We start from the raw sequence: 24,423 nt of genomic DNA on the forward strand, positions 1-24,423 counted from the left end.
GAAATGTGACCCGCATTCCCCCAGTCATGGTAAATTGGGATTTCCTATAATGGTCAGTTCCATCTAGTGGCCATAATGTGCTTTCCTGACAGATGTCCATGGCAGCATACGTTTGGGTAGCCCCGCCCTCGCTCCTCCCCCATAAGACCCCACCCCCATAAATGTTCATAATAAGCCAATGGCTGCGTTCCTTTTTTGTCCTCCTCACTTATTGGACCATTTTTGTATGAGGTTTTCCTACCTATTGGAAGTATTGGTGGGCGGGTCTGGTGCTGGGCAGCTGTGCGGGATGTCAGAAGCTTCCTTTGGTATCCAGAAGACTTCCAGGATGTCCCGATTGGTCATTGAGTCCCCAGCTATCAGCGGGGTGGTGTTATGGCACACATACAGTATGTAGAGGATCCATGCCTGGAGAGTGGGCCCTGCCATTGGCGGCCATTTGCATTGGCTGGGAGCCCAGCTGTTAGCGGTTGGCCATTAAGTGTTAGACACGTGAAATTCGTTTCGGTGCGAATAAAAATTCCGACAAATTTTTGGTTATTCCTAGATTCGGATGTATCCAAATCTCCAAATGAAATAGTAATGAATTTTGTTGTTTTGTTCAAAATCTGTTTAAAATTTGTTTAGTTTATTCATTTTCTAAGGAATTCCAACTTTTCGGAACGATTCGAATTCGGATCAGTCAAAAAAACGATCGACCGATGCAAATTCTGTGTGAAGAAATAGCTGGTTGTTAAGCAGCAAGCCGGGAAGCCGGCCGCCCGCATCCTTACCAACCATGACTCATCAGCTGTCAGCGGGCTTCCCCACTGACAGATGAATGGAAAGAAAAGAATGCCGGCATTGCCCAGCAATAGAACAAAACGGCGTGCTCCCCTCCCCCTTTCCATACCAGACCCTTCGGTTAGGTTTTTTCAGGGCCGATGTCGATATTTTGGTCACGACATATCGGTATCGGCCGATATTTTGTACATATAAAGTTTGGAAAAATGAAGACAATTTTTGACACAGATCTGGTACTGAACATGTTAATATTTGTATAATGTTTAATGGCTGGCTGGTACCCTGTGGTGGGTGGCTGGCTGGTACCCTGTGGTGGGTGGCCGGCTGGCACCCTGTGGTGGGTGGCCGGCTGGTACCCTGTGGTGGGTGGCTGGTACCCTGTGTTGGGTGGCTGGCTGGCACCCTCTAGTGGGTGGCTGGCTGGCACCCTGAGGTGGGTGGCTGGCTGGTACAGGGCCTGTGGCTGGCTGGTACAGGGCCTGTGGGTGGCTGGCTGTCTGGCACCCTGTGGTGGGTCGGTGGCTGTCTGGCACCCTGTGGTGAGTCGGTGGCTGTCTGCCACCCTGTGGTGGGTGGATGGCTGGCTGGCACAGGGGCTGTGGGTGGCTGGCTGGAAGAGCACTGCCCCAAAGCACCCTCCCCCATGTTGAGGGCATGTGGCCTGGTATGGGTTAGGAGGGGGGCACTTGTTGTCCCCCCTTTCCTGACCTGCCGAACTGCATGCTCAGGTAAAGGTCTGGTATAGATTTTGGGGGGACCCCACGCCATTTTTTTTTAAACATTTTTCTATTGCTGGGCAATGCTGGCAATCTTTTCTTTCCATTCATCTGTCAGTGGGGAAGCCCGCTGACAGCTGATGAGTCATGGTTGGTAAGGATGTGGGCGGCCGGCTTCCCAGTCCCCTGCTTAACAACCCAATTTTCTTCACACAGAATTCGAATCAGTCGATCGTTTCTCGACCGATCAGAATTCCAATCGTTCTCAACGCGTGAAATAAAACAAATTCTAGAAAGTGAAATAAAATAACTAAACAGATTTATCTGAAACAAAACAAATGTTTCCATTCTGCACATGTCTATGATGTTCAGCTTAAATATTAATTAATATGGTAATTGATGTATGTTTAAATAGAGAGAAAGCAGTATGGCAGGTTTGCTATGACTAAATGCTTGTAGTGTGAAACGCGTTGACAGTCTCATCTCTCCTGCCATGTTGTCACTTCTGGATATATTCTAATAAAGGATTATTTTGTTGGAGCATGGTTGTCCATTCAAGTTTCTTTTGATGCCTCAGTGACCAGCTGGACTTGCACTGATTGTGTGAGCAGAATAATGTGCACCAACCTAGAATGGGATATATTTGTGGTTTATCTTCACTGGTTTATTATTTTCCTCTTTATAATTTTATCTTCTGATTCTTCAATCAGTCCTCGCTGTCTTCTACTGTCTTACTGGGCAGACCCTTAAGCAAGATCCTCTGTACTCATGATACTGCTTTCCAGATTCTCGCAGTGCCTCAACTCCTCCAATCAGCTCTCCTGGGCCTCTGGGCTCAGCTCCACACCTCTGGCTCACTAGGCTGACCACCTGTGGCCACACTCCAATCACTTCAGAAGAGGAGGAAGCCGCCACCCTCATTCTGGGACTCTGCTTCTTGCCAAAGACCTTGTGCACCTGTGCCCCTGACTTTTTATACCACACCCCACAATGCACCAAGACAGCATTCTGTGCCAATCCCTGGGGCTGTATCAAAGCCTGTGTTCTCATTGACCGGATTTCAACTGTCCAATGTGCCTCCCCATTGGGCAACATTTATCAATAGCACAGCAAGCAAGCATGATATCATATAATCATATACAGGACTGGGGTGCACACTAACAATGAGCATATTTACACGGAGAGGCAAATGAGGTATGACTAATCTCATAAAAAAGACTTATATGTATTACCTCATTGATGCCTGGGGGAATGGTAGTAGAGAGTTTTTCGATCCAGAGAGTTTCGGCATGTAGGATTCGGTTGTCCCAGTCGCCACCCCTAGGATTGTAGGGGATGACTTGGAGTACAAAAAAAAAAAACATGGTATTATCAAATTTGTGATGCAGACCAATATGTCTGGTCACAGGGGTGATAACTTTTCCATTTCCAGAATAATAAATATGGTCTCTAATCCATTGGCTGAACTCTCTGATCCTTTTACCCACGTAAAAAGCCTGGCATTTACGGGACATGAGATGGATAACACCCTAAGTTTTGCAGTTGGCATGATTGCGTGAGTGGTGCCAAGCATCATTGGTTATGCAAATACCAGTGCCTTCGGTCACCCAAGGGCATCTAGAGCAAGAGCCACAATGATAGGTGCCATTGAGTTTCAATGTATGATCAGAAATATCCTGGTAATGACTGGCAGTCAATGAGACCCTTAGGGAGACCGCCCGTCTGAACACTAATTCTGGACTTTGATAAAGTATGTTATTCGGTTAATAAATGCCAATGGCGTGAAATTAGTGATCTTAGAGTGAATTTGTGGGCTGAATAGCAAGTAATAAATAACACTGTTGGACTGATGAGATCTAGAAGTATTGCCATGGAGAATATAAGTTCTAGATCGTGCCTTGGCTCTATTAAAGTCTTTCTTTAACACTGTTTTAGAGTATCCACGTGCAGAAAGTCTCTGCCGTAGATACTCGGATACTCTGCTACCATTCCCCAGGCATCAATGAGGTTAATACATATAAGCCTTTTTTATGAGATTAGTCATTCCTCCTTTGCCTCTCCGTGTAAATATGCCCATTGGATTTTGGTATGTTTTAAATTATTTTTCCTTTATATGTTTATATGTGATTATGTATGCATCTTTGTTCTTCTCTTTTTTTTTTTTTAAGTTACTTTTGGGTGGTGATCTACATGGGCGAGCCTCTGGGACGCGCTACTCTTTCATCATCTAATTTCCATTGCACCCCATACTCGCCTGGGAGGCGTTCCATCCCATTCCGGTGTGCCTGGTGGAGCTCTTCGGGGGGGCTTTGGCTCCTTTTGTTCCATTCATACACTTACCTCATTCCATCATTCTCTTCATATTTAAAATAATTATGTCTAAAACAATGTAACAACTCTCTTTGTATTTCTGGTTTGATATAATCACCATGAATACATTCTCTCTCTTTGTGTATATATACATATGTTTATTTGATGTTTGACTATGCATTGTTTCTACTATTTACAGAATATTCTCCTATATATACCCTCCCAGTATAGCCCCTGAAGAAGCGGTATTCCCGCAAACCATGTTGGGTTGTTGTTACTAATGCCATTCCATTGGCTTGGGTCCTTTTTACAATCAGTGGTGACCCCATTCTCAACAAAAAGGAGGAGTAGAGCACTTGGCTCATTTTTCTGCTTGAACCATTTCTAGTCCTATTCAATATGTATAGTCTGTTTTTGAATATTTGTGTAATTTGTCTTATTTTATTTTTCATTTGAGCGCAAATTGTATGTGTTAATTAATATGTACTTAATAAACTTTATATTTTTTATATACATTGTCTGACAGACATTCTATGTAGTACTGTGAAAGTCCTAAATATTGTCTCCATACCATTCCAGTTTATTTGACTATCCGGGATGTTGGTACTGTGTACGCTTTGTTACATTTTTGTAACATACTTTATTTGACTCCACATAAACTGCTCTTCTAAAGCTAACAAACGATCTACTAACAGCCAAAACCAATGGACACTATTCTGTACTCCTACTCCTGGACCTTTCTGCTGCCTTTGATACGATTGACCACCCCTACTCTTCAAAAAAAAAACTCCACGCCTTTGGTCTCCGTGACTGTACTCTTCACTGGTCCTCTTCCTACTTATTCAACCGCACCTTTAGCGTTACTTATGTAGTACCCTCCTAGGTAGGTGCTAGAGAGTGAGTATAGTTTTTGGCTCTGTCTGCCTATCAGAGGAGCAGTAGGGACATCTATATTGCTTTCTGCTTAACAGGGAGCAGGATCTATGAGTTAGGTCTGCTCAGTGTGCCCGGTGTGTGATTCATATGGTCTGAGGGAGTGTCCCCACTGTGCCCAATGGGGAGGCACATTGGACAGTGGAGGAAACCTGGCCAATGAGGACACAGGCTTTGATACAGCCCCAGGGATTGGCACAGACTGCTGTCTTGGTGCATTGTGGGGTGTGGTATAAAAGGCCAGGGGCACAGGTACTCTAAGTCATCCCCCCAATCCTAGGGGTGGCGACTGGGACAACCGAATCCTACATGCCGAAACTCTCTGGATCGAAAAACTCTCTGCTACCATTCCCCCAGGCATCAATGAGGTAATACATATAAGCCTTTTTTATGAGATTAGTCATACCTCATTTGCCTCTCCGTGTAAATATGCTCATTGTTAGTGTGCACCCAAGTCCTGTATATGATTATATGATATCATACTTGCTTGCTGTGCTATTGATAAATGTTGCCCAATGGACAGGCACATTGGATAGTTGAAATCTGGTCAATGAGAACACAGGCTTTGATACAGCCCCAGGGATTGGCACCGACTGCTGTCTTGGTGCATTGTGGGGTGTGGTATAAAAAGCCAGGGGCACAGGTGCACAAGGTCTTTGGCGGGAAACAAAGTCCCAGAAGGAGGGTGGCGGCTGCCTCCTCTTCTGAAGCGGTTGGAGTGTGGCCGCAGGCGGTCAGCCTGGCTAGCCAGAGGTGTGGAGCTGAGCCCAGAGGTCCAGGAGAGCTGACTGGAGGAGTTGAGGCAGTGCGAGAATCTGGAAAGTAGTATTGTAAGTACAGAGGATCTTGCCTATGGGTCTGCCCAGGAAGGGGACAACTCCGGAGTCGTGTAGTCAGTCGGCGAGTGTCAGCTGGAGGAAAAGGGGGTTCTAGGTGAGTGCCCTGAAGAGAAATACAATAAGGAACATTTACCTCAGATTTATCCAGTGGCAGGATGAAGTAGTGGCCTTGCCACATCCTCAAGTTAGGAGTCCTCAGAATTGTGAATAGTTCAAGTGTTGGAGTATCCCACTCATCCCTTCTCCCACCCCAATATAAAATAAAAACATCAACCCCTAGACCGATCATTGACCAAGCCAAGAACGTAAAGTGCTATGATTTCTGCTTGTAGTTGCTACGGGTGACCCAGGGGAATCCAAAAGTGTGTAAATCAGCAGCCCTCAAGGGGGCAGTGCTACACTTACAATTCTACTTTCTCCTCTCCTCTTCCTTTCTTTGTTGGGGTCCCCCAAGTTTCTGTTCTTGGACAATCTACACCTCCTCTCTGGGTCAGCTGATAGCCTCCCATGGCTTCTAATACCATCTCTAGGCTGATGACACCCAAATCTATTTATCCACCCCTCAGCTCACTCCCTCAGTCTCCTCATGTATCACTAATTTACTATCAGATATATCAGTCTGGATGTCACACCACTTCCTCAAACTCAATCCACCCAAAACCGAACTTATCATTTTTCCTCCACCACGTGCCCCTTCCCCTGATTTCTCCGTCAATATCGATGGCATTACTATAGGCCCATCCCCGCATGCCAAGGTCCTAGGTGTTGTCCTGGACTCTGAACTCTCCTTCAAGCCCCACATCCAATCACTGTCCAAATCTTGCCTCCTCAACCTCTGCAACATCTCCAAAATGCGCCCCTTCCTAACCAATGACAAAGCTCCTAGTTCACTCCTTGGTTATCTCTCACCTCGACTACTGCAATTCCCTTCTCATTGGCTTACCTCTACATAGGCTCCTCCCCCTTCAATCCATCATGAATGCTGCTGCCAGACTCCTCCACCTTACCAATCACTCAGTGTCCACTACTCCTCTCTGTCAATCCCTCCACTGGCTTCCGCTCACCCACCAAATTAAATTCAAAATACTAACAACATCTTACGAAGCCATCCACAATTTAGCCCCCAGCTACATCATTAGCCTAGTCTCAAAATACCAACCTAATCGTTCTGTTCCTTCCTCTCACAACCTCCTGCTCTCTAACTCCCTCGTCACCTCCTCCCATGCTCTCTTCCAGAACTTTTCCAGAGTCCCTCCAATCCTATGGAACTCCTTACCCCAATCTGTCCGATTATCTCCTACTCTATTAGCTTTTAGACGATCCCTGAAAACCTTTCTCTTCAGAGAAGCCTATCCTACCCACACCTAACAACTGTACTTCCAATTTCTCCATCAGCCCATCCCCCACAGTTATTGCTTTTTGTCTCACTTGACCCTCCCTTCTAGATTGTAAGCTCTAATGAGTCGGGCCCTCTGATTCCTCCTGTATTGAATTGTATTGTAACTGTACTGTCTGCCCTCATGTTGTTAAGCTCTGCACAAACTGTTGGCGCTATATAAATCCTGTATAATAATAATAATAATTTAGTGAAATATAAAGGAGACGTTGGATGGACTTTGATATCACTTTATGGTTGATCACTGGATACTGATGAGTTGAAACGCGTCGATGATTTGTCACATCTTTTACTTTGGTGATAAGAGGGTGGGATTTATGGATATAAGGGGAGGGGTCATTGTATTTATCACCCATTTCCCGATGCTGGACGATGCAAGAAGCTGACACTCTATAAGAAGTCTTGTCTCTGCCAGCTGGGGAAATAACGAGTGGGAAAACGAGTTGTTGAGGATTTGAATAGTAAACTCCTTCATTGTTCCTGGTCAGCTGGGGAAATATTGACTCCCAGACCTTCCCAGACAGAAAACTGGTTGGAGGATTGGAATAGTAATCTCCTTCATTGTTCTCAGCTGGGAGGGTCGGGGGTTTCATTGACTTGTACCCAACTTCACTTCCACAACAAACTCTTCTCTAGGAATCTATGAATTGGGGAATAGATTGTGTCTGTGGCCCCAAAATTACCTGCACTGGGTTTTTTACTGACATTTTCTGTTTCCTAATCCATTGTGCTAATATCGTGTGACATAAAACATTGGAACTGCCGCCATTTTATTCTCTAATAGGGAAATGGGTGCTAATAGAATGCAGGAGATCTGCTGAGACATAGAAAGGGAAATGGGTGCTAATAGGTTGCAGGAGATCTGATAAAAAAAGGAGGGGGTTGAAATGAAGCAGATCTCCTGCAGCCTATTAGTATCTATTTCCTCTGCTGAGAATAAAATGGTGGTGGAATTATTTTGTCCTTTATTTTATTTTATTTATCTTACTAAGTTGTGTGTTCATTTGCCACCCGAACATTATACCACCCACCAGAACATTATACCCACCCACCAGAACATTATACCCACCCACCAGAACATTATACCCACCCACCAGAACATTATACCACCCACCCGAACATTATACCACCCACCATGACATTATACCCACCCACCCGAACATTATACCACCCACCAGAACATTATACCACCCACCAGAACATTATACCACCCACCAGAACATTATACCCACCCACCATAACATTATGACCACCCACCAGAACATTATACCACCCACCAGAACATTATACCCACCCACCAGAACATTATACCCACCCACCAGAACATTATATCGACCCACCAGAACATTATACCACCCACCAGAACATTATACCCACCCACCAGAACATTATATCCACCCACCAGAACATTATATCGACCCACCAGAACATTATACCCACCCACCAGAACATTATACCCACCCACCAGAACATTATATCGACCCACCAGAACATTATACCCACCCACCAGAACATTATACCCATCCACCAGAACTCCACCAGACAAAGCATCACACTGCCCCCACCGGCTTGTCTTCTTCCCATAATGCATCCTGGTGCCATCTCTTCACCCACATCCCTTGCAGCCCCATACACAACAAACTGCAATGCCCATTTCTTTGCTTTAAAAAAACAACAACTTCAGGGAAAACATGTTTACTTGCTGCCAAATATACCCCGCCCACTTCCAGATGAGATAATCTATATTATTCACTTCACCTGTCAGTGATCATAATGTTATGGCTGATCACTGTACAGTACATACACACTAATATATGTGGATACATTCATCTATAAAGTGTTAGGTGCTGAAAATAATATTCTCTACAGATCTACTGCTTCCACTTCACACCTACTTCATTCATATCATAATAGTGGCTGCTATATTAAATAAACTAAAAACCTGTGAAAATTCATGTAATCATACAATAATTTGTGCTCAATATAGTGTTCTCTGCAAGTCCACTGCTTCCACTTTGTAACTACTTCAATGATTTTATTTTCCTAAATTAAATCCACAAATGAATGAAAAGTTGATAAGGTGTTAAAGTTCTCTGTGCTCCAAACTGTGCCAGCTGTAGTGTAGCCACGCCTTCTTCCACCTCTTACACACGTGATGGTGAGGGCGCCCCCTTAGTAGTGCTTCCCCACTCACCAGAGCAATATGACTCCCAGCTTTTCATCTACCAGAGTCACAAACATCCTTCACACTCTCCTCACCTCCGATGGCAAAGGAACTGGATCCTCCTCGCTCACTCCTGCAAGTCTGCTGCACTTTCTGTCAGTCTCCCTCCTAGACTCGGCTACCTCCTCCGACCGCTGTTCCAGCAGGAGCTCCGCCTCTTCATACACACTCAGGGAGGAGAGAAAGGGGAAGGATATACAGTACATACACACACAGCACAAGGCCGTGTTCACACTACCAGACGGTTCTCAGGGCTGCAGTTCCTCTGAGTTCCACAAGGTGGTGATCTCACTTCTACCCAGACAGGAAGTCTCTATGGAATACAGACAGGAAGTTCCGGGTGAGAGGTGAGTTGGGAGGAAGTAGAGAGGAGACATTGCGGGAAGAGGCAGCAGAGGAGGTAATAAGATCTTATTTTCTATTTACACCCAGTAACCCCCCGTCATGTTCGTCCTCTTCCTCCATAGTCACTGTGACGTCTTTTATCTCCAGCAGATGATGATACACACATATATAGTGTGGAAACCTAGATTAACTCCTTCAGGGTTAGAACATTTCCCCACTTTTGGGGCCGGAACATTTTCTTTATTTTGAAGATAAATTCTAGTAATATGTTCCTCTAAACAAACAGCACTGATAATAAATAGACAAGACAATGACCATCCTGACTAGAGATGGGCTCAGGCGTGTTCAAGTTCACACAGTGGCGTAGCGTGAGTTGTCAGCGCCCGGGGCAAGGTAAGCAATTTGCGCCCCCTACACAAATCTACTAGACCACTACACTGACCTACCTGATTACTATACTGACACCTACACAGACCTATCTGACCACTACAGAGACCTACCTTATACCCACACTGACACCTTCACTGACACTTACACTGACCCCCCCCCCCCATACACTGACACCTACACTGACAACTTCACTGACAACTACACTGACCACTTCACTGACGCCCCTACACTGACCCAACTTCACTGACAGCTACACTGACCCCCCTACACTGACCCCCCTACACTGACCACCCCTACATTCCCACATACACTGAGACCTACACTGACCCCACTCACTGACACCACACACTGACCCCCCTACACTGACACCATACACTGACCCCCCTACACTGACCCCCCTACACTGACTCCCCTACACTGACCCCCCTTAAACTGACCCCCTACACTGACAACTACACTGACCCCCCCTTCACTGACCCCCACCCATGCACTGACACCTACACTGACCCCTACACTGACCCCCCCCCCAATACACTGACACCTACACTGACCCCCCGTAAACTGACACCTACACTGCCCCCCATACACTAACACCCACACTGACCCCTCCTTCACTGACCCCCACCCATACACTGACACCTACACTGACCCCTACACTGATCCCCCATACACTGACCCCTACACTGACCCCCCATACACTGACCCCTACACTGACCCCACCCCCATACACTGACACCCCCTACACTGACACCTACACTGACCCCCCTTAACTGACCCCCACCCATACACTGTCACCTACACTGACTCCCCCATACACTGACACCTACACTGACTCCCCCATACACTGACACCTACACTGACCCCCCATACACTGACACCCCCTACACTGACCCCACATACACTGACCCCCCCATACACTGACACCTACACTGATCCCCCCCATACACTGACACCCCCATACACTGACACCTACACTGACCCCCCATACACTGATACCTACACTGACCCCCCCATACACTGACACCCCCATACACTGACACCTACACTGACCTATCTCCCCCCTCCCATGTCCACTTCCCTGGGCTCCTGGGGCAGGCAGCACATCACTCACCTCTTTCTGTGTCCAGACACTGGAGACTTGAGGAGGCGATCTGGAGCAGAGGAGAGACACAGCGTGTCAGCAGCAGCAGCCAGCAGCCAGTGTGGAGGCAGCCGGTCCGGATAGCATGGAGAGACTCCAAGAGCGGTGCTGCACATGCACCGAGCCACCGGCTGCCATCTTCACCCACGACCAGCCCCGCCCCCTGGCCACACGTGACACCTTCAGCGTCCACCGCTCGTCCTGCACAAAGAGGCAGTAAAGGAGCCAAATGCAGGAAACAGCGGGCGGGCGGCCGGGCAGGGTATTGAATTTGTCACAATAAAGGGATGGGGGACACTATTATCCCACGGATGGCGAGCGTGGGATGCGCCCCTCTAAATGTTGCGCCCAGTGCCAGTGGCCCCCTCCGCACCCCCCACGCTATGCCACTGATTTCTCACGTGCCCAATCCCGCCAGGAAGCCGACATTGCACTCCGCTAATCACAGACAGTGAGAGATTTCCCGATCCACAGGTGCACAGATCAGTAAATGTCTCACTGCCTGTGATTAGTGAACTGCAGTGTCGGCTTCCTGGCGGGATCGGGTACATGCAAACTCGACCACGCCCGAGCCCATCTCTAATCCTGACCATACATGGCCTACAAAGGGCAATTATTACACAACACAGGCAGCAAATGGGCAATCATTACAATATGCAGCCAACACGATGATGGAGTGCAGGGGTCAGGAGTATAGAACATAGAGCCCCTTACATTGCTGGTCAGGAGGAAGAAAACATTTCCTAGCCTGCCATGAAGAAGATGTTCCATCATTGGTGTCAGAGGGAGGAAAATACTGAGGGCTCTGAGGGAAGTATAGGAGCTGAGGGGATGTGAGGGTTTAGTAAAGCTGGAAGACTTTAGGGGCCTCTGAAAGGGTAATGTATATGAAGGACTCTGAGAATCTTGATAGGTTAGTCAGGCTTCAGGGCTCTGAGGGAATATGGGGCTGGAGGGCTCAGGGGACTCTGAGGGACAGAGGGGGGTCTATGATTGTCCTCCCACCCCAACTGCAGTTATTTTTCCAGACCTTACAGAACTGGCAATCTTAACCATCTTATTGTCCCACTGGTCATGTGATTTGTTCTGGAATATTATGTAAGATGAAGAACGGAATTCCTTCATTCGTTGGTGAGCACTTGTTCTTAGAGGAGTTCTGTTTCAGCTGCAAACCAGCTCAGAAACCAAACAAACCCAACAGAGAAAAGGGAAATTCTGATCTGGCAGGCTAAGATGGTCCAAGTTCCTCCAAGATGTAACAAATCCAAAACAGTCCAGATTAAGGCCTCTTGCACACGATACTCCTGTTTGAGCATCTCGCAGCTTGAAAAAGCTCAGTACAGCTTTTTCTTTTTTTTCTGAGATAAAATATAGCCCATTAATTGTAATGTGCCTGTGCACACAGGTGTGTAAACAAGTGCTGTGCATTCTTCAGTAAAAACAAAATAGAATGTATTCTCATGGGGACAGAAGTTCTTAAATGTACAGCAACTCTCCTATTACCGCCCCCCCCTCATCCACATATTATTGTGACCAATATCATCCAAATAATTCTTACCTTCATTTCCCAAAGTTATCCATCTACAAGGAGACCTGTATAGATCAAATGATGGCACCGATGAGGATGGAGGAGGACCAAAATCATATGACTGAGAAGATACTAAACCTCACCCTGGAGATCATCTACCTGCTGACTGGAGAGGTGAGGAGGATTCTGGGAGGTCACATGATACCATTCTTATCTCTAATAATAATACACAGACCTAACCAGAGAGGTGAGGAGGATTCTGGGATTCTAACATGATATTCCTATTGGTTCTTCAATACAGAGATTTTCTCCTCTGAAGTCAGGTGATCATATGACCATCACAGTGCCTCCATGTGAGTCCCTAAAACTTGAGAGACACAACATGCAGAAGATTCTAGAAGTCACCAAAAAGATGATGGAGCTGCTGACAGGAGAGGTGAGCGGTGCTGGGAATTCTGAGACATTAGAAATACTGGGCAAAAATTCAGCAAGAAATACGGGGCAACTTAGGAAACAGTGACCATAGGTCAATTAGTTTCAGTATTAATCATAGTAATCGGAAACACAGGGGTAATATAAGAACACTCAATTTCAAAAGAGCCAATTTCCCAAAACTGCGCTCTCTGCTAGAAAATATCAAATGGGATAGAACCCTGGGAACAAAGAACACGGAGGAAAAATGGGAGTGCTTCAAGAGCATATTAAACAAAGGGATTGGCCAGTGCATTCCAAAGGGAAATAAATTTAAAAGAGCAAAACTAAACCCCGGGTGGCTAAACTCCAACATAAAAATGTATATTAGTGCTAAAGGAAAGGCCTTCAAAAAATACAAGACTGAGGGGTCATTGGCAGCATTCAAGCATTACAAAGAGTGTAATAAGAAATGTAAAGACAAAATCAAGGCAGCTAAAAAAGAACACGAGAGACATATAGCGGAAGAGAGTAAAAAGAACCCCAAAAAATTCTTTAAGTATATAAACAGTAAGAAAGCGAGGCCAGAACACATTGGCCCCATAAAAGACGACAAAGGAAATATGGCCACAGAGGACAGAGAAAAGGCGGAAATGTTAAATAATTTCTTCTCTTCAGTCTTCACAAAAGAATTGGGGGGCTACACGAACCTAGCTTGTAAGGTCAAACTAAACAACACACCTCAGGAAATACCACCATGGCTAACAGAAGATAGACTTAGAACTAAACTAGAGAAACTTAACCGGTTGCCGACCGCCGCAAGTACATATACTGAGGTGGTCAGCCCCGGCCAGGCAAAGTGACGTATATATATGTCACTAGCTTGTGAGCCAATAGCGGGCGAGCGCGCGCCCGCGGAGGCGCGCTTCCGCCCCAGCTCGTTCCCGAACAAGTCCGTGCATGTGACCGGCGGACCCGATGTCCGGCGGTCACTCGCAATCGTCCGCCATGAAGGGAGAAAGGCAGGCGGCTAATGTAAACAAAGCCGCCTGTCATTCTCCCCTGTGTAAAAATGGAGATCATACGGTTCTACTATGTAGGACCGTTGATCTCTGTTCTTACACCAGTAGCCATATCCAATCACAGTTAGAAGCATGCCCCTAGGGACACACTTAACCCCTCCTTCCCCAATAAAGTTAACCCCTTCCCTGCCAGTGTCATTTTTACAGTAACAGTGCATATGTATAGCACTGATTACTGTAGTAATGTCCCTGGTACCCCCAAAAGTGTCAAAAATGTCAGTCAAGGGTCTGATCTGTCCGCCGCAATGTCTCAGTCCCGCAAAAAAAAAAAAATCGCAGATCCCCGCCATTACTCGTTAAAAAAAAAAAACAACAAAAATGACAAAAATCTTTCCCTTAGTTAGTAAACGCAATGACTTTTGCGCAAACCAATCAAAATACGGTTATTGTGATTTTTTTTTTACCAAGCATATGTAGCAGAAAACAAATTGGCCAAAAATGTTAAAAAATTTTGATTTTTACATTTTTTTGGGGGGGAATTTCATATAAAAAAATTTGAAATATATTGTTATTTTTGCAAAATCGTCGCTCTTTTTTTGTTTATAGCGCATGATCAAAAAATCACACAGGTGATCAAATACCACCAAAAGAAATCTCTGTTTGGGGGAAAAAAAGGACATCAAATTTGTTTAGGTACAGCGTTGCACGACCGCGCAATTGTCCGTTAAAGTCACGCAGTGCCGAATCGCAAAATAGGCCCTGGTCAGGAAGGGGGTAAAATCTTCTGGGGCTTAAGTGGTTAACATAAATAAATCACCGGGACCGGATGGCTTGCACCCGAGGGTTCTTAAAGAGCTCAGCCAGGTGATTGCCAGACCATTATTCTTGATCTTTAAGGATAGTTTACAGACGGGTATGGTGCCAGCTGATTGGAAAAAAACCAACGTGGTACCAATATTTAAAAAGGGGCCGAGATATATCCCGGGTAACTATAGGCCGGTCAGCCTAACATCAGTAGTCTGCAAGATTTTGGAGGGGATGTTAAGGGACCACATACAAGACTTTAGTAATGAAAATGGTATTATTAGTAGTAATCAGCATGGATTTATGAAAAATCGTTCTTGCCAAACCAATCTATTAAACTTCTATGATGAAGTGAGCTGCCACCTAGATAAAGGTAAGCCTGTGGATGTGGTGTATCTGGACTTCGCAAAGGCCTTTTGACACCATTCCCCACAAATGCTTATTGTTCAAACTAAGGTACCTAGGTATGGACCATAAGGTGTGTACCTGGATAGAGAACTGGCTCCAGGGGAGAGTACAGAGGTTGGTGATTAATGGGGAGTACTCAAATTGGGCGGGTGTGAAAAGTGGGGTCCCCCAGGGTTCTGTCCTGGGGCCAAATCCTGTTTAACTTATTCATAAATGATCTGGAGGAGGGGATATTGAGTACAATCTCAGTATTTGCGGATGATACTAAATTAGGCATGCCAATATCTTCTATGCAGGATGTGGAAACCTTACAAGTGGACCTGAACAAAATAATGGGGGGGGGGGGGGCGGCAACTACATGGCAGATGAGGTTTAATGTTGAAAAATGTAAAGTAATGCACCTGGGGGCCAGAAACCAGAAAGCAAGCTACTCACTAGGGGGGAAACCTCTGGGGGAGTCTAGGATGGAAAAGGACTTGGGGGTACTGGTAGACAACAGGCTTGGCAGTGGCATGCAATGCCAAGCCACTGCAAGCAAAGCCAACAGAATACTGGGATGTATAAAAAAGGGGATTCACTCCAGAAATAAAGAGATTATTCTCCCACTGTACAAGACTCTGGTCCGGCCACATCTGGAGTATGCTGTCCAGTTCTGGGCACCGGTCCTCAGGAAGGATGTGCTGGAACTGGAGAGAGTCCAGAGAAGGGCAACAAAAATAATTAGGGGAATGGAGGACATCAGCTATGAGGAAAGACTACAAGCACTGAACTTATTCTCTCTGGAGAAGAGACGATTGAGGGGGGATATGATATCAATGTACAAATATTGTACTGGCGACCCTAGCATATGGAGAAACCTATTTAGAGTAAGGAAATACAATAAGACACGTGGCCACTCACTAAAACTAGAGGAAAGGCGGTTTAACCTTAAAATACGTAAGGGGTTCTTTACTGTTAGAGCAGTAAGGATGTGGAATTCTCTTCCGCAAACAGTCGTATCAGCAGGGAGCATTGATAGTTTCAAAAAACTATTAGATGGGCACTCACTAACTATTATCCAGTAACAGACAAGGGATGTGTCTGGATGGTGACTGTATCATTGTGTGTGTCAGGTTCCTATAAGGTGTCAGGATGTCACTGTCGATTTCTCCATGGAGGAGTGGGAGTATTTAGAAGGACACAAGGATCTCTACAAGGACGTCATGATGGAGAATCAGCCGCCCCTCACATCACCGGGTAAGAGGAGACTTTATTGTAAAGGAGAGAGCAGTACGGAGGATCCACCTAGACCCCCCATCATCTGATAAACACATAGAAACAATGTATTCAGTCAGTGTGTGTGTTTCCTACAGATGGATCCAGTAATGGGAACCCACCAGAGAGATGTCCCCGTCCTCTGTATTCCCGGGATTCCACACAGGAAGGTCACACCATCCCTCACCATCATCAGGTAGATGAGGAACAATCACTGATAGTATCATTAGGATCTCTACATTATCTGCATTGTTACCATTGATGTCATTTTTATTATATATTCAGAGTGGAAACCTCGGGGATTATAATATTGTTGTTAAAGAAGAGTATAAAGAGGAGGATGAGGAGTATGGAGTGATGGAGGAGTTTTCAGAAGGACACAAGGATATGATGGAGCCACCTAATACCAGGAACCCACCAGAGAGATGTCCCCGTCCTCTGTATTCCCGGGATTCCACACAGGAAGATCACACCATCCCTCACTGTTACAAGGTTGGTGGGACGGAGCATCTAGAACATGGACTTATTGAAGTGATATTTTTAAATGTGATGTCACAATATTGAAGTTTATGTTTTACAGATGACCTCTTCTATTATTTTCTTGGTTTAGAGTGGAGATCCAATCAATATAGAATTTGAGGTGAAAGCAGAAGAGACGTATGTGAGGGATGATCAGCAGTCTATGGAGGAGGATGGAATAACGGGGACATTTATAGAGGAGGACACTCCTACAGAGATCAGCACAGGTGGGTCATTAATAGAGATATTCGGATCCGATATGTGCCCCGATACTGGCAAAATAGCTGGATCGGGGATCGGTAAAATTTAGCAGACCCACGGGCCGATCCGGGGCGTCGCTACTATGTTGCATGTTAATGCTACTCTCCAGGCTTCTGACCCTCCCTCAATCACTTCAATTGGAGAAAAAAAAAAGCTTTTACTCATCTAATTCTACAGTTGCAGGCATTCTTCTTCTGTTTATGGGGGGGGGGGGGGGGGGTTCGTCTTTCTTTCGGTATCCACATCACTGGCTGTGTGATGTGGACATTTCCTATTGGATGTCCAGCAGCAGGATTTAGAAGAGTGACATCAGCGAAAGGGGGTGGCACTGGCATATCTGCAGTGCTAAATTTACCGTTTAGTAAGTTTTGTTATAAGGTATCTGCCAATCCCGATCCCGAAGTATTATTTTGTTATATTATTCACAAAATGAATCCGCGCTAATGGAATGAAATCTCAAAGGTTCTAGGAGAGCTGACTTTGCATCATGCTATAAAAATCCTGAATAAAACGTAAAATTAAAACAATAGGACTTGGACTTGCGTTATCACTGGTGGGCCTGAAACATATCAGACCAAAACACTCTCTTCAACAATTCGGGTAAAATATATAAAATCAACCAAAATATCGCATCATCTGGTCAAAGTCGCAAAATCATGCATATATCTGTCTTCAGTCTCAGAATCTAAAACCGATAATCATAAAAACAGCCAAACTAGCACAACATGCGATCAACGTCACAAAGAAACATGTGTGTGTCTGCCTTCAATTTATCCTTATTGAGAGATAAAATTTCACTATCACGGACTTTCAACACTTATCTGCACTTCTAAATTTAAACTATTGAATTTTTGTTTTTTACAGATATCTATTTATTTTAATATTGTATGATTTTTATATATAGATTTTATACATTCGTTTATACACTTAGATTAATATTGGAACACGTGGATTCATCACTCATACATAATTTATTCATCATCTTCTGATACCATTTGTTTTTTGGATGTGTTCAGCGATCATTTGGCTTTTGGATTGAAGGCAGACACACACATGTTTCTTTGCGACGTTGATCGCATGTTGTGCTAGTTTGGCTGTTTTTATGATTATCGGTTTTAGATTCTGAGATTGAAGACAGATATATGCTTGATTTTGCGACTTTGACCACATGATGCGATATTTTGGTTGATTTTATATATTTTACCCGAATTGTTGAAGAGAGGGTTTTGGTCTGATATGTTTCAGGCCCACCAGTGATAACGCAAGTCCAAGTCCTATTGTTTTTATTTTACGTTTTTATTCAGGATTTTTATAGCATGATGCAAAGTCAGCTCTCCTAGAACCTTTGAGATTTCATTCCATTAGCGCTGATTCATTTTGTGCATAATATTTCTGTCAGTATTTGGTGAAAAAATTGATTTTTGTAAGATCTTACCGTAAAATCCTTTTCTCTTAAGCTCATTGACAGACGCAGTCCTCTTTGATTAATATCAAATTGGGTTATACTGCCCTCTACAGGAGTAGGACACTAGGCAGAAGAAAACGTTCCGGCCACACCTTAGGGGCAGTCCCAGAGGGTATATCCTCCCTCTCTCCGCTACAGGATGTCAGTTATGTCACAAAGCAGTGTCAGAGAATTTAACCCAACCCAACTCAATAATAGAGGGGCGGGTACTGCGTCTGTCAATGAGCTTAAGAGAAAAGGATTTTACGGTAAGATCTTACAAAAATCCATTTTTCTCTGTCGCTCATTGACAGACGCAGTCCTCTTTGATATCAAATTGGGACGTCCCAAAGCAGTGCCACAAATGAGGGGTGGGATAACGGAAATCAAAATCCAATCTAGAAGGCCCAACCGGTGCCGACTAGAAGTCTTAAAGGCTCATCAGGCAAAAGAATGAGACTCAACTGAAAACCCAACAGAAAAAAACCCTCGAGGTAGACCAACGGTCTTCTCAAATTGCGGCCTGCAGAACCTAGCGGCCAAAAGAGGCATCCGACGATGCCATCACATCAACTTTATAAAATTTTGTAAAGGTATGAACCGACGACCAGGTAGCCGCCTTGCAAACCTGGACCACTGACACCTGATGGCGGAAGGCCCAGGAAGCACTAAGCGCCCGAGTGGAGTGCGCCTAGACAGAAAAAAACTGACATCCTGTAGCGGAGAGAGGGAGGATATACCCTCTGGGACTGCCCCTAAGGTGTGGCCAGAACGTTTTCTTCTGCCTAGTGTCCTACTCCTGTAGAGGGCAGTATAACCCAATTTGATATTAATCAAAGAGGACTGCGTCTGTCAATGAGCGACAGAGAAATACCAGTTTTGGCTGCTGATGGTGTAGGACTTTGTCCTAATCTCATATCTACCATTTAAATGGAGATTTGCCATTCATGAATACACCAATAGCTCATCCGCAGTCCCTCTCATTCTGATACCTAAGTGGCAGCGCATATATCACCTTTTTCTTTTCTATATTATTTTGTTATAAGCTCACAAAACAGTACTTCCAGATCGGTATCAGGATCAGCGGTTTCACAAAGCCAAAGATCGGGATCGGGACCAGAAAAGTCGGATCGGTGCATCACTAGTCATTAACACTAAATTCATTCCTCCACCCATACTGCTCACTGATTGGTCCAGAGTAGGGCGGGGACTGGGTGATATCAGCCTGTAATACCCTGGTCACTTTCCTGAGCTGTGTTCCCCGTCCTGTATTCCTGTATTTCTCTCGGATAATCTTCCTTCTCTGTGCTGCAGACACAATTTATGTCTCTAGACTGGATTTATGGAGATTCTGGGGTTCAGCTAGCAGCAAAATGTTCATTTTCACTAGAGGAGGCACTAGATTTAGGCACCTGGGGTCAGGATCAGGACAAGGAGTGGGAAGGAGGGGGCGGCTGCCCTGGGCAATGTGGTATCATGCGAGGTGGGGGTGGAGGGGGGGCCACCTCAAGGAAATTGAGGGGGGAAGGGGTCTGTGTTGGGAGGAGGAATTTAAGGAGCAGCAGGGGCTAAGAATTGTTATAGGAAGGGAAATTTGGGTGTGTGCTAGAAGTGATGATTTATGGGTGATTTGTGTTGGGAGGGGGTGGGAGAAGGGGATTTGTGCTAGGAGGGTCAATTTTGGGGGGTTTGTACAAGAATAGGTGATATGGTAAAGGGGGGATTTGTACTAAGAGGAGAATATCTTTTTTGGGGGGGGGGGGATTTGTGCTAGTAGGGATGTGCGGGCTAATCATGCAGATTAGTGCCCAATGTTTTTTTTTTTTTTTTGGGGTGGGGAGATTTTTGCTGACACTTAATGCTCATACATATTGGGGGGGGGCACAGTTTGATATGTTCGCCCTGGGATATAGGTGACCTTCTACTGGCACTGCCTGGGATGTGTGCTTTTGTGCTTTAAATTTCCTTCCCCATGCCCAGGTCTAGTAAGCTCTCTGATAGAAAAATTCTCCCGGGGTTACTTACTCTGCTGTTCACTGGCTGTAAACAAACAATTCAGCCAAGCGCTCACTCCAAAGGGGAAGACTGGCATGCTGCTCTCCTCAGGCAGGGAACACCAACATGGGTACATAAAAGAAAAGAAAAAGGAGGCGCAAACACCTAGTGCATTACCCGTGGTCACTGTTTATAAAAATTTTAATAAAATGCCAAATGTATACTCAAAGACATGAAGATAATTAAAATCGTGTTACAAGAATCCATCACACATGAACTGGAACATGTCCTTGAAGATAGGACCGCTAACGTGTTTCAGGAGTCAAGCTCCCTTCCTCAGAGCTGGTCATACCAGTAGCAGATCAAAATATATATTAGCTTCAATTAAACCGGTTCATCCCCCTTCCTCCCCCCAGAAGGAGTGGGCGGGACCGTCCAGTGCACCAAATAGCCTTTCTCCGCCTTAGATGAATATTAACTCTCAGAACACCAGTGGCCACCAACTTGTAGTTGGAAGCACAACCCAAAAAACCCAAATGGCGAAAACACAAATGGAGAAAACAACAGGACCCACAGAATCATGAAATGTAAACCAGGGAAGAAAAACCAAGGGAAAAAAATATAAAAACACATAACATTTTGTGTCATGAAGTTGTAGCTATGTGTGCACACTCTGGGTGGGATGAGCTCCTACTTATTGGCAGGTTCATGGGTTATGTGTGTTGTGTTGTGAACTTACCCATCCAAGATCTCTCTTGTGGCCCTACCTGTACACCGATGGTGACATGACATCAGAGTCCCCGCCCTCCCTGCGCCACCGACCACCGGTCCCCACACATCCAGAGCCCCTCATGTGCCGAAGTGAAGCCGGCTCGGCGGTCGCTAATAGTGTCCAGAACGCAATCTCCTCAGAGGGATGTCACTTCCGGGTTCTGGAACGCACGCCATCCGCTCTGCGTTCCGGACCCGTGTCGTGTCACTTCAGGGGGATGGGGCAGAGACTTAGTGTAAAGCCCGCCTCTGTCCGTAGCCATGGGAGCCTGTAAACAGCCTCCGCTCGATCCCCGGCCTGTCTGGCTGTCACCAATCGGCCGGAGGGATGAGCTGCATCCCGAATAAGACACCAAATAAGACTTAAATCAATGTATAAAATTGTCACTTGTGTCTGGGAAGGAAAACAGTTGTGCAGTCAACATGGCCAATCAAATAAGGAGACGCCTGGTTGAACAACCAGAACAGGGGATAGATCAGAGTGTTCCACATGCACACTCGCGCATCAATTCACACAGATACAGGGACTGACCCTTAGTGACCCCTGAATTCCCCCCGTGCATCTCTACGTCATATAGATTCCTCGACTATGTCCCCTTAGCATTTGATGATTGAACAATAACATCAATACTCTGAGCTTAAGAGTGGCACCAGATGTTAAAAAAGGTCACTGCAATTAATTCACTTGGACTTCTTCCCTATATTATTTGGAACTCTGTGTATGCCCCCCAAAAAACATGGTGTTTGATAAATTAATCAATCAAAAGTGCTGGTTTTGGGCTGGCAGAGAGCCAGACGGGAATCAGAAGAATAAATAAAAATAAATAAAAATGATAAGAATAAAAACCTCCTTTTTAGTGTTATTGCGCACTGGACAGTCGCGCCCTACCTCCCTTTTTTGGATACAAATCCGGGTAGAGTCCACCAACTCTAGTGTACCATGTAGTGTTCCAACCTGATAGCATGCAGTACTAATGTCATTGCATTTTCGATGAAAAATTGTCCTATATACAAGTGTGTATATTAATTAAAAATAATGATAAAAAATAATAATAATATTACATAATTCAAGTAACCTATGCATGTACAGCTAAAAGATATAGAAACATCTAAAACCATTAATTTGGTGCACTGGATGGCCCCGCCCACTCCCACTGGGGGGTGGAAGGGGGATGAACCGGTTTAACTGAAGCTAATATATATTTTGATCTGCTACAGGTATGACCAGCTCTGAGGAAGGGAGCTTGACTCCTGAAACGCGTTAGCAGTCCTATCTTCAAGGACATGTTCCAGTTCATGTGTGATGGATTCTTGTAACACGATTTTAATTATCTTCATGTCTGTGAGTATGCATTTGGCATTTTAATAAAATTTTATAAACAGTGACCACGGGTAATGCACTAGGTGTTTGCGCCTCCTTTTTCTTTTCTTTTATGTTCTCTGGCTGTGCCTGACTTATGAGTCCTGACCCTTACACTGTATAATTTATATTGTACATTACATACTCCTGACCCCTGCATTATATACTCTATGCTGTGCATTACATACTCCTGACCCCTACACTATATACTCTATGTTGTACGTTACAGACCCCTGACCCCTGCACTATATACTCTATGTTGTACATTACATACTCCTGACCCCTGCACTATATACTATATGTTGTACATTACATACTCCTGACCCCTGCACTATATACTCTATGTTGTACATTGCATACTCCTGACCCCTGCACTGTATACTCTATGTTGTACATTACATAGTCCTGACTTCTGCTTTCTCTCTCCTCTACCCACTGCTATATATACACATAATATGGATTCTCTTTTGTTACACCCATTTTCTACCAGCTGGACATTTTATATCGGTAGATAGTGAGTAGGTGTCCCACACATCAAGGCGTGACCTGGCGTAGGTCCAGACTGAGACTGCCATTTACTATCATACAGCAGGTCTTGACTTGATGTGTGGCTCCTGGGACACCTAGTCACCCTCTACCATTTACTAGTTACCTTGAGGGTGGAATTGTAAGATCCTCAGAGACAAAGCTGTCTGATGTGGGCGGAGTCCTGGTTTAGGGGAACCAATCTGTTCATGTCTAGTAATAATCTTTGTATTTCTATTTTAGTAGATGGACGGGAGATGAGGAAAACCTCAGAGGATTGTCTCACTTTGTCTCCAGACTGTAAAGTAGAAGACGAGGACATCACACAGTATAGTCCAGGAGAAAACCCGGCTACCTCAAATGTCCATCCGGGACCACACAGTGTAGATGGACCATCTTATACCTCTTATCCTGAGGAACCTCAGACTGTGAGGGACAGTGCCGGACCATCGTATTCCTCTTATCCTGAGGAACCCCAGACTGTGAGGGACAGTGCCGGACCATCGTATTCCTCTTATCCTGAGGAACCTCAGACTGTGAGGGACGGTGCTCTCCTCCCAACAGATAAGAGGTTTTACTGTACTGAGTGTGGGAAGTGTTTCTGTTCTAACTATGGTCTTAATGTGCATAAAAGAACTCACACAGGAGAAAAACCATACTCCTGTCCTGAGTGCAGGAAATGTTTTTCAGTCAAGTCCTCTCTTTACATACATCAGAGATCTCACATAAGAGAGAAGCCGTATTCCTGTCCTGAGTGCGGGAAATCTTTTTCACAGATGTCCTCTCTTTACAGACATCAGAGAACTCACACGGGGGAGAAGCCGTTTTCCTGTGCTGAGTGTGGGAAATGTTTTTCACAGAAGTCCAATCTTTACATTCATCAGAGATCTCACATAAAAGAGAAGCCGTATTCCTGTCCTGAGTGCGGGAAATGTTTTTCACAGATGTCCTCTCTTTACAGACATCAGAGAACTCACACGGGGGAGAAGCCATATTCCTGTTCTGAGTGTGGGAAATGTTGTTCACAGAAGTCTCATCTTTATA

General features: G+C 45.1%; 2 protein-coding genes across 2 annotated transcripts in view; both read left to right on the top strand.

The window, feature by feature from the left end:
* The window catches only part of LOC309550250 (uncharacterized protein), a gene marked incomplete at both ends in the record, with an annotated part of 974,848 nt that overhangs the window by 332,778 nt on the left and 617,647 nt on the right, over positions 1-24,423 (top strand). The gene's annotated exons all lie outside the window — the stretch shown is intronic.
* LOC309550781 (gastrula zinc finger protein XlCGF66.1-like) overlaps positions 1-24,423 on the top strand; it is a 353,589-nt gene that overhangs the window by 232,794 nt on the left and 96,372 nt on the right. The window lies entirely within an intron of this gene.

This window comes from Pelophylax lessonae (assembly GCF_965119305.1).
Source record: "Pelophylax lessonae genome assembly, chromosome: 3".
Lineage (NCBI taxonomy): Eukaryota > Metazoa > Chordata > Amphibia > Anura > Ranidae > Pelophylax > Pelophylax lessonae.